Here is a 12293-nt window from a genome sequence, read left to right on the forward strand (position 1 = left end):
GCTACAAATTGTAACTCTTGGAAATACTTCAGTATTGTGGTGTCCAGGACATAATGACGTGACCAAGTTGTAACAGCATGGGCTCTGTACGTGCATTCAGACGAGTGCATTCAGAGAGCAAAATAGAATTAACCCTGAAGTATGGCTTAACCACCCCATAGCCTGCATAATATTTTAGAAGCTGTTAGGAATGAACCAATTTCCAAGTAAGCCATACCTATACAAGTTAAAAATGCTAATCCTTTGTCTCTCCATCTGCTGTGTTCTCACAGAAACACAAGAAAGCATGCTCATTAATGTGCCAATTCACAGTTATAAACACAATAACTGTTGTTCACTAAACAGTAAATCTTTGCAATATATAAAAATAAAAAAAAAATCAGCATATCACATAATCTTTCTTATGTTTAAATTTTTGTACTGAGAAGACATTTTTTATCCTAACATTGTTTTAAATATTGTACTTTTTTGATAAAAGTAAAAACCCTTTAAACATTGGATGCATTAAAAATAAATGTTTTGATGGAGGTCCAACAAACCTTTATTCAATTCAGTCAGTTATGGACAAGTTTGATTTAAATATAAAGTCAGGTTTTGAACAAGTTTCTTTTTTTATCTTTCCCAATCAAGCTTGTGCGTTTCCAGCATACAGGCTTTGTCGCCAATTAATAAAATACTTTAAGGATAAATAAACCCCTTGACAATATTATTTTATAAAATTTTTAGTATTTTTGCATTTATAAAAACCGCTAACATTTTCTCATAAAAATACATTTTTTGTTTTTCCGAGTAAACAACTAATCAGCAGATTCTGCACATATGTTCTCTGCCAGAAGGAAATGGCTTCACTGTTTTTCATTCAAGATGACACATTCAAATGTCAGCAATTGTCAGTGTCTGAAATCTGCTGCTGTAAACATTATTTTGTTAAGTGAAATGTGATTTTGCCATTGTTGGGTATCTAAAGTTTACAGTTCCAGCACTGCTGCACTATAGTCAGTAAGTAGTCCTTCCAGATCAATTTTACAACAACTTGTATTTTTAATCAAGATTTTTTTTTTGTATAGTATAAACTATGCTGAAAGCTTAGGTTAATTATTTCCTAATTACTTTTTTGATCAGTATGGCATACTGCTGTATTTTTGGTCTATATTGTCTCTAGTAAACTAAATGGGAAAAGTTGATAAAGATGTTTTATAGCATATACAGTACATCTTAATTTTAAACTCTTAACGGTTACGAAAATATATTATATAATATTTTCCATTTTCGGTTGTGGTGTCTTATCCCATCCCTTGACTACATCCACTTTGCTTTAAAAGAAGTCAATTGCCCCTCCTCCCACACACATACCCATGGAAGATTGTTCAGGAGGGTGGCATGTATGGTTGTCTCTGTAAACATGCTTCCCCTTTAGCACACCGAAGACAACAGCATGCAGTTCAGATTGTATTTTTAAATGATTCTCATCCAGGAGGAAGAATGGATAGTATCATATACCGCACCCCCCCCCCCACACCCGCCATTTAGCAAGCTTCTGTGGAGATGAGGCGGCTTTTACAAAGCAAACAGACAGAGTTAAGGTGAGAAAAAGGAGGAGGCACAGATGGCCCTCAGACACTATTAGGACCATGCCACCCACTTGGGATGGGTTCAGTAACTATGGTCCCCATTGCATCACAGTGGTAACACTGCATCATTTTAGCGACAGGCATAATAAAGACAGGAGATCTGAGAGGGTTTCTAAGAACAAGGCATTTTTTCACTGGAGACCCAAGCTAAAAATTTGTATAAGACATTTTATAGGTTGACCCTTTGAAAATGTTCATGTCCCTTTTCTAGTCTGAATCTGCACAAATCCTAGAAATGTATTAAAATTATATAGATCTATATTAGGTGATCATTAGGTGTACTAAGCAATAGTCCAATGCTCTTTGGCATGGGAATTGGCGATTTAGGGCTATCTGACAAAAAGCTATTTGCTCCTTCTCTGTCTTTAATCATCACTATCTTTGCACTAGAATGATATGGGATCACTCGTTCCTTGTCACAACAGTGACAAAACACTATGTAAAATCATTTTGAAAGTTGACTGCTTTTACCCACACTTGTTAGACTTAGGAGACCAATGTTCTTCATTTTAGCGCTGAGATTGTGTAGTTTAACAGGATGAAACAATATATAACACTTCTCTATTAAGGTAAGAGTAACTTGAACATCATATCCCCCATATGACATCATCTTAAGCTGAATATGAGTTTATCAATGTACTAGACATTAACAAAACCCGTTAATTTGAAGTGAGTATGCACCAATTTGCCACTATTCATAAGATATTGATAGTTTGCAATTATATTTATTATAATCTGCAACATTATTTTTAATAAAGTATTGCATTACCGTAATTATTATATCCTATGGTATTACAATGCCATGGCCTTTTTAAAGTACTATTTTTGAGATTTTTTTTTTTATTGATACAAAATCATTCCTATTTTTGTGGTGAATCTAAAAACATATAGCCAAAAACATGGAAAAGGAATTAGGCCAGCATCTAAAATGGTGTCTTTTTAAGAACATAATATGTGGAAAGGCATCTATCTTTTCACTGTGCTAATTATGCAGTTACAAGTGCAAATGTTGCTATTTCTGCTTAAGAGATATTTGGATCCAGGGACAGATTTACATTTAGAAACTGTAAAAATAGAACCTCCGGTATTTTACTGATTTAACTTCCAATACCTTCAAGTCTCTCTAAACTATAAAACTAGAAAAAGGTTTTCAAATATTAGTAGGACAGGAAGTGAGTAGGGATGAGTTAATGGAGGTTCGGTCAACTCAGCAGGAAGTCCCCAACCTTAAATAAAGAGATAAACCATATTAAAGTCTGATGGTGAATCCTGACATTTTTTCTCCCTTTTTTTTCAAGGCTGATTTTTTTGTTAAAAAAAAGCATGGGTAGCTAAAAAATATTGTACATTAGAGAGAGGGTATTTTTATATAGCTTAAAAGCAAACATTGAAAATACACAAATCCTTCAAATAAGATGTTTTATAAATGTTTAAAAATTGTTTAAATGTACAAATACAGAAAAACCCAATCCAAGGAATGAGTAAAGGTCGGACTAATAATAAAATATATTATTTATTACAAAAATAGAAATAGAAAAATACTTTAGTACTTTTTCTATTTTTGTAATAAATAATATATTTTATATACTTTCGCTTGCCTCAAAATCCGACCTTTACTCATTCCTTGGATTGGGTTTTTCTGTATTCTTACCATTAACGGATGTGGCCAATGTGAGTGATTTCCTTGTGTGTTTTGTCGTACCCTTCCCAGTCCCCCCCCTTTCCTAGTGTTTTGGTCTGATTCCCTCCCCCTTCCCCCTTTTTCCTTGTTTAATTTGTTTAAATGTACACTGTGCATGTTTTTTTCACCTTAGTGCACTCCCTGCATTAAGAAAAAAAATGTTGCCACTTGCTGTGCCCTCCTGTATCGATCCAGCACTGTGCCTGTCTGCCAGTCTACTCGCCTCTTTCTCTGCACTCACAAGCTTAGCTGAGAGCAGTGGGAGCCATTGGCTCCTGTTGCTGTCAGTCAAATCCTGTGAGCAGAGAGCAAGGGTGGGGCCGAGTCATGCTCTGTGTGTCAATGGATGCACAAACCCTGAATTGGGATTAAGCACACATGTCTGCCCCATAGCAAGTGCTTGCTATGGGGGCAGACACATAAAAGGAGGAGCCAAGTCGCCAGCGTGGTACCCCAGAAAATTTGATTCAGGTCTGCTATTTTAATTGAAACCAAAAAAAGCCTTTAAAACCACTTTAAAACTGCATGAGAAGTTAGGGGAGTAGTCCTTTAAACGTGACATTTAAAGAAAGGGGTAACAATTCTGACATGCAGTTTTCATTTAACCACTTAACCCCCGGACCATATTGCTGCCCAAAGACCAGAGCACTTTTTGCGATTCGGGACTGCGCCGCTTTAACTGACAATTGCGCGGTCGTGCGACGTGGCTCCCAAACAAAATTGCCGTCCTTTTTTTCCCACAAATAGAGCTTTCTTTTGGTGGTATTTGATCACCTCTGCGGTTTTTATTTTTTGCGCTATAAACAAAAATAGAGCGACAATTTTGAAAAAAATGAATATTTTTTACTTTTTGCTGTAATAAATATCCCCCAAAAATATATTAAAAAAACTTTTTTTTTCCTCAGTTTAGGCCGATACGTATTCTTCTACATATTTTCCGTAAAAAAAAAATCGCAATAAGCGTTTATTGATTGGTTTGCGCAAAAGTTATAGCATTTACAAAATAGGGGGTATTTTTATGGCATTTTTATTAATATATTTTTTTTACTAGTAATGGCGGCGATCAGCGATTTTTTTCGGTACTGCGACATTATGGCGGACACTTCGGACACTTTTGACACATTTTTGGGACCATTGGCATTTTTATAGCGATCAGTGCTATAAAAATGCATTGGATTACTATAAAAATGCCACTGGCAGTGAAGGGGTTAACACTAGGGGAAGGGGTTAAGTATGTCCCTGTGTGTTATCTTACTGTGGGGGGGTGGCCTCACTAGGGGAAACACTGATCCTCTGTTCATACATTGTATGAACAGAAGATCAGCATTTCCCCCGCTGACAGGACCGAGAGCTGTGTGTTTACACACACAGCTCCCGGTCCCCGCTCTGTAACGAGCAATCGTGGGTGCCCGGCGGCGATCGAGCCCGCCGGGCACATGCACGGGAGTCGGGGGCGAGCGGGGGGCGCCCCTAGTGGCCGCTCGAAAAGCGGACGTATAGCTACGGGCTCTCGCCCAGGAGAGCCGACCTGCTGCCGTATAATGAAGGTGGCTCGTCGGCTAGTAGTTAAAACAGACCCTTATCTAGGCATGCAGCCTGTGTAGCCATAAAAGAAAGGCTTCGTGGCTCCCCTCTCCACATCTGATGGGACTGCCTAGTATTAATCACCCTCTGGACTGAAATTGCCGCCTTCCTTGAGTCACTAATTGAAATTGTTTTAGCATTGACTCCTCAGATGGCCCTTCTGAGAGTGGGATTAGAGGATTGGCCTACCCCAGTACACTCACTGGTTACACATAGTTTAGTCACCACTAGGTTTTCCACTGCCTGCCATTGGAAGAACCCCTTCTCCATATAACAAGTAATAGCTACTCTCTTCGAATATTGCACTGTGGAACTCATGTTTGCTAAAGCTCATTTGACTACACACAAATTCTTTAAACAATGGGTGTTAAGGCCCCTTGACCCTAGATGTCCTCTTCTGCACTGATTACCATACTATCTCTCAGCCCTCTCAATATCTATTTGACCCTACTCCCAGAGGAGCTATCTGTTGCACTATATCAAAGTAATAACTCAATGTACAATCTCCTGTTCAAGCCACTTGCCACATACCTGTTACTTTTAATACTTTTCTTTACAGGTCTGAAACCCTTGTTCACCTTTGCATCAGGATTATTCACACCCACTTTGTAGCCTGTTATGGCTTTGTACTATCCTTTACGAATCCAATAAAAATGTTATGTGAAAAAAAAGAAAAGAAAAGGCAGCGAGCAATGCACCTCTTCCTGAACTATACCAGACCACATGTCTTTCAGCACTGAGGGGTAACTCTGGGGCAAGGCTCCCCCTCTTGCAAAGGTGCCTAGTCTCAATGATTAGGGACAGGGACCTCTTCCTAACATTCTGTCACCCACAATGCATGTGTTTTCTTCTGGGGTAGGCTTATACGTATCTGGAAGGGGATTCCCCATGGGAATGAGTACAGTATATATTGGTAATCCTTATTACTAATTTACCAAAAAATACAGCAATACTTAAGTAAGAGAGTCAAGCTGAGGATCCCTACTTCAATAAAACAACTAAATCAAGATAGCTCTGGTAACACAGATGAGCATCTGGAGGAATACTAGGAATATGGGCCACTCCACTGGAACTGGAGTACACTAGTAGCAAATAGGGAGGGGCTTCCCAAAGTGGTTTGGCCTTCTGGAGAAGCTATGTGTTATTAGGGTCTGGCCCAGCTGCCTGCATGGCAATTGCAACAGTGGAGGGCCTCTGAACTGGCTGCAGATCACTTGCCAAGCTACTCCTGCCTTATCAGGTGTGGCCTCTCTGAACTGCTTTAACTGAGTTAAATGGGGTTGAGTCTAGATCTGAGCATCGATCATGACCATCCCAGATAGCAGGTAGGGATGAGCCAAACACCCCCCTGTTCGGTTCGCACCAGAACCTTCGAACTGACCGACCGCAAACATTTAGAACCCTATTGATGCCTATGGGACTTGAATGTTCGAATTCAAAAGTGCTCATTTTAAAGCCTAATATGCAAGTTATTGTCGTAAAACAGGTTTGAGAACCTGGGTCTTGCCCCAGGGAACATGTATCAATGGAAAAAAAAGTTTTCAAAACGGTCGTTTTTTCTGGAGCAGTGATTTTTATGATGCTTAAAGTGAAAAAAAAAATGAAAAATTCCTTTAAATATCGTACCTGCTGGGTGTCTATAGTATGCCTGTGAAGTGGCACGTGTTTAGAACTGTCCCTGCACAACATGAGATTACTATAAGAAAAAAGTAATTTAAAACTGCTTGCGGCTTTAATGTAATGTCTGGTCCCTGCAATATGGATGAAAATCATTGATAAAAATAGCATAGACACAGATAGTACACACACCACGTAGCTTTAGGTGCACACTGCAGAGGACACGGGCAGTACACACACCACATAGCTTTAGGTGCACACTGCAGAGGACACGGGCAGTACACACACCATGTAGCTTTAGTTGCACACTGCAGAGGACACAGGCAGTACACACACCACGTAGCTTTAGGTGCACACTGCAGAGGACACGGGCAGTACACACACCACGTAGCTTTAGGTGCAAACTGCAGAGCACAATGGCAGTACACACACCACATAGCTTTAGGCGCACACTGCAGAGGACACAGGCAGTACATACACCATGTAGCTTTAGGTGCACACTGCAGAGGACACGGGCAGTACACCAAGTGAGAATACTGCAGCTAGCACAATCACCTGCCTGCCTGTCAGTAAATTAGGAAGAGTGGATCTAGTTAAACTATACAGTGTATAAATATATATACAACACCTGGGATGCATATATATCCTCTTCCTCTACACACTGTAACTTTAACTGACTAGCCTGCCTGCCTGCTCTATCTACCTACAAAAAATGACACTCTCTCTCTCTGTCTTATCTCTCCTAACCACCGCAACACACTACACAAGGCCGACCTGCAGGTGGCCTTTTATAGTGTGGGGCGTGTACTAAACCCCCTGAGCCATAATTGACCAAAGCCACCCTGGCTTTGGCCAATTATGGCTCTCCGTTTTTTGCAAGCTGTGATTGGCCAATCATGCGGGTCATAGTGCATGCTTGGCCAATCATCAGCCAGCAATGCACTGCGATGCCTCAGTGAATTATGGGCTGTGACACGCCACTCAAATTTGGCACGAACGGCCCAAAACTTTCGTAATTCGACGAACGATCGAACATACGATGTTCGAGTAGAACATGGGTTTGACTCGAATATGAAGCTCATCCCTAATAGCAAGCAATTGAGCTGCAAGTTTAAAAAAACTACTTGCTAAGCTATTGCTATACTTGCCAGGCTTTACAAGTTTGTTGCACAATTGCAGGAAGTCCACATTTTATGACTCCAGATCAATTTTTTTTGCAATCATTCTGCAAGTCTGCTGCAAGTTCTGGTTCAGTTATGTTGTGCAATAGTCATCCCACCACAGGGGTCACTGTGACTTGCAGAGCTCTTCCCGTAGACTCACCACTGCAACAATGCTCTTGCTAGAGAATTGCCATGCACATTTGTTACAAATTGGAAAAGTGTCACCTAGAACTTGTGCTTCAAGTTTTCTGCAAGTGTACAACTTGCCATTGAAAATGTGTAGCAAGTTAACAAGACTTACAATTCAACCCTGCCACAAATTTGTGGCAAGGTATCCTTGCCATCTGGGATATTTGGTTAACGATATCATCCAGAATCCCTGGTGCTATTGTTTACATTACATCAGCACTAGGGATTTTGTCATTTGGCATCAGGAGTGCAGTCTGGCAACATCACCTGGCAGTGAGTTATCATGGCAGCTAGGAAACATTGTTGGGCAGGAGGTTTCTATGACTGACAATGGATCTAAATCAATGGAAGTGATTGACTATGGTTTTACATCAGTGAACATGGTTTACATTTTTTATGCAATTTTATTAAAAGTGTCATTGAACCCAAATCATCAAAATATTGTCAACTAGAGCTTTGCTTTCTGTAGACTGCAAAAACCCTGGTTAATCCTGCTGTTCACTGTCCCTCTCTTCTTGTCTGTGTCCCTGCTGCAGCCTGAGATTAGATAGATCAGCTGTTGAGATCTAATGAGTATGCTCCAGCTTCAGTTCCCTCCTAAGCTGTTAATTTCGTATTTGTTCTCGTCTCTGCAGCACCATGTGACTATAGAGACACACATGTGGGCATATAGACAGTGTCCTCATGTTGCTAAACACTATGTGGGCAGGATATATGATGGAGATTGATGGAGGCTTTACCTTCCTGTTAGTCCCAGTACATACACTCTATAAACACAGGCTGGTGGAGCATGGCACAGCCTGTAATTAACAGAACCTCCTCCTCATTTATTTACAGTCTGAACAAAGCGAAAGCTATTGTCAACTTTAACTCCCCCTATGCCATGCTTTGAAATATACACTCAATGGCAACTTTATTAGGCAAACCTTGCTAGTACCGGGGTGAACTGCCTTAACTCTTCGTGGCATAGATTCAACAAGGTGTTGGAAACATTCTCTAGAGATTTTGGTCCATATTGATATAACAGCATCACTTAAAGGAGTTGTAAATAAAATAAAAATTCACCTTAATGCAATCTATGCATTAAGGTGAAAAAACATCTGATGATGCCGCCCCCCCCCCCCGAGCCCCCGTTTTACTTACCTAACCCCTTGAAAGTCCCGCGCTCGGTCCCAAGATCTTCTTTGCTGCTTAGCATGGCCGCTGATTGGCTAGAGCGGATGGATTGAGAGCAGCGCAGCCATTGGCTGCCGCTGCTGTCAATCACATCCAGTGACGCGGCTCGCCAAGGGGCGGGGCCGAGTGATACAGTGAGCGGCAATGGCCGCTCGCTGTATCACGGGAGCGCGCCCGCAAGGACCCATCACCATGCGAGCTCTCTTGCATAACTGTGGTGAGTTCTTGCAGGGAGGACCAGAGACAGCCGCAGAGGGACCCCAGAAGACGTGGATTGGGGCCACTCTGCGCAAAATGAACTGCACAGTGGAGGTAAGTATAACATGTTTGTTATTTTAAAGATTTTTTTTTCCTATAGTAACCCTTTAAATTCCCTTTCTTCCCCATTCTGATGCTTGAATTTTAGCAAGGCATCTTCACAATGTCTAGATGCCTAAATGCATTAAGTTGCTGCCATGTGATAATTAGAAAGTTGTGTTACAATTGAACAGGTGTACCAAAAAAAAAGGTCTTGAGTATAGATTTGTATGAAGCTTTAAAATACTTTGTTGGTATTATTATTTATTTTAATACTCTATTCAATAAAACTTTCTATATGTCATGTGACCAGCAGTGCAGACACAAAAAAATACATTAGCAGAGTACTAGAAGCTCCCCCTTCAGAATTTTTCCTGAAAAAGAGGAAAGACCTGGGAAACATCTAGTGACTTCTAAACAGCAATTTTTTATATTGAATTAAATACAGTGCTATTATCTGTATACATAAATTGAAGGGATGATGACAATTAAACATTGTGGCCTGGATTCACAAAGCACTTATGCCGACGTATCTCGAGATACGCCGCGTAAGTGTAACTATGCGCCGTCGTATCTGTGCGCCATGCCCACAATCTGAGATACGCCTAAAAATAGACTTCCTACGACCGGCGTAAGTTGCCTACGCCGTCGTATCGTGGGCGCATTTTTAAGCTGGGCGCATTTTCCGCTCCCATTGATTTTCTATGCACATATGCAAATGAGGGAGATATGCCGATTCACGAACGTAGTTGCGCCCGGCGCATAATATACGCGGTTTGTGTAAGTCATACGTCCGGCGTAAGGTTATTCCCCATATAGGAGGCGCAACTCATGCAAAGGTATGGGGACCAGGGAACACAAGCCGTTGTACCTTTTGTCGTTTACGTGAATATGACTAGGCGTAGGTTCCGTTCACTTCGTAGGCATTGATTCGACGTATCTTAGGCAGTTGTTTCGACATGATTCTGAGCATGCACACTGGGATGTGGCCACGGGACGGCGCATGCGCCGTTCATTTGAAGTACTTCTATGGCACTTAGCCCATCATTTGCATGGGTTCACGCCTCATTAGCATGGCTCACGCCCACTTCCACCTTCGCTGGCTTACGCCGAGGAAACTCAGCATAGATTTGAGAGCAAGTGGGTGCACTGGCTTCCTGAATACTGTGCTTGCCTCTCTGCGCTGCGTCGGCGTAGTGTATATTCGATACGCTACGCCGGCATATATATGCGCCAATATATGTGAATCCGGGCCTGTATGTTTAGTATTACTTTAAGGCTCCTTCCACATGGGGACAGATCCATTGCAGCGGTACGCCAGCTCAGTGGGAGATCTCCCAGTTGATCTCCGCTTAACCAGCGGATGACAGGTCCCTCTCTGCTCATTGAGCAGGGAGGGGCTTGTTGAGCGCCGCTGCTTGTCTGTTTTCATCAGATCTCACCCGATCCAATCCGCCAGGACGGATGGTGCCATATCGCCATCCGTCTGATTTTAGCGGATCGCATCGGATGTCAGCGGACATGGTCACCGCTGACATCTGATGCTCAATAGACAAGCATGGACCACCCGTTCAGGTCCGCTGAATAAATTGACAGATGGACCAGAACGGTCCGCCCGTGTGAAAGGGGCCTTAGGATTTTCTCAAAGTGTGATTGTTTTTTTTTTTAATTTGAACTCTTGGTGGCAATGAACACCTTGCAAGGAAGGGTGTAAGACAGTGGTTCTCAACCTCAGTCCTCCAGTATTCCCAACAGGCCATGTATGCAGGTTTTCCTTTATAAGCTGGCTGTAACATGAAATGTGAGAACTGGGGTAAACAGGGTTAGGAGATGGTGTGTTAATGTATGCTTTACTATGTGGTTCATTTACTAAAGCTAGAGAGGGCACAATTACTTGCATTTCTGCAAAAAAAACAATCAGCTTCTAACCTCAGCTCACATAATTAAAGGATCACTAAAGGATTTTTTTTTTAGCTAAATAGCTTCCTTTACCTTACTGCAGTACTGGTTTCATGTCCTCATTGTTCGTTTTTGCTTTGAAGTAGCTGTAATTCTGCTGTGATCTCCACACTTCCTGGTTGCCTGTTTCCTTATAACCATGGTACTGGGAGCTTTTCACGGTGGTCTAAGCTGTCATTACTGTGTGTCTAAAACTCCTCAGAACCAATCAGATTCACTTTAAAAACAAAACACTGCCCTGGATTTGTTTGTTTTTGTTCTGTGGGTCTCTTTACTTCACAAACACATGAAACCAGTTTAAAACCGAAAGTGAAACTAGAGGCACATTATATGATTGAATGTAATCTATTTTTAATCATTTTTAAAAGGAATCAGTTAACTTTTATGTCTCTATACCCTGTAAACAGTAATTTCAGCAAAAAAATAATGTTTTCCTTTAGTGACCCTTTAAGCTCTGGCAATAAAATCTGGAAGCTGATTGGTTTCTATGCAGAATTGTGACTAACTTTGCCCTCTCTAGCTTTAGTAAATAAACCCCTATGTGTGCATGTGTGACATTATGTGTAGGGTTGTCCCGATACCGATACTGGTATCGGGACCGATACCAAGCATTTGCCCGAGTACTTGTACTCGGGCAAATGCTCCAGATGCTTCACCCGATACTTGTACTGTCAGTGGTGATCAGTGCGTGGGGAAGTTGCAAGCACCGATCACCGCTGTATAGATTTAAAATAAATTTCTCCGCTTCTCTCTACACCCCTCCCCCCGTGCGGCTTTCAGCTGCTTTAAAATCAGCGGTGATCGGTGGTTGTAACTCCCTCACACACGATCACCGCTGACTGTCCCGTGTCCTCCTCCAGCCCCCCTCCATTTTGCTGCTGTCTGTCTCCCTCCCTCCGTGTATCCCGTGCATCCCGCCGTGTATCCCGTGCATCCTCCGTGTATCCCGTGCATCCCGCCGTGTATCCCGTGCATCCCACCGTGTATCCCGTGCAT

Source organism: Rana temporaria, chromosome 5 (assembly GCF_905171775.1).
Source record: "Rana temporaria chromosome 5, aRanTem1.1, whole genome shotgun sequence".
In the NCBI taxonomy this organism is placed as follows: Eukaryota; Metazoa; Chordata; class Amphibia; order Anura; family Ranidae; genus Rana; species Rana temporaria.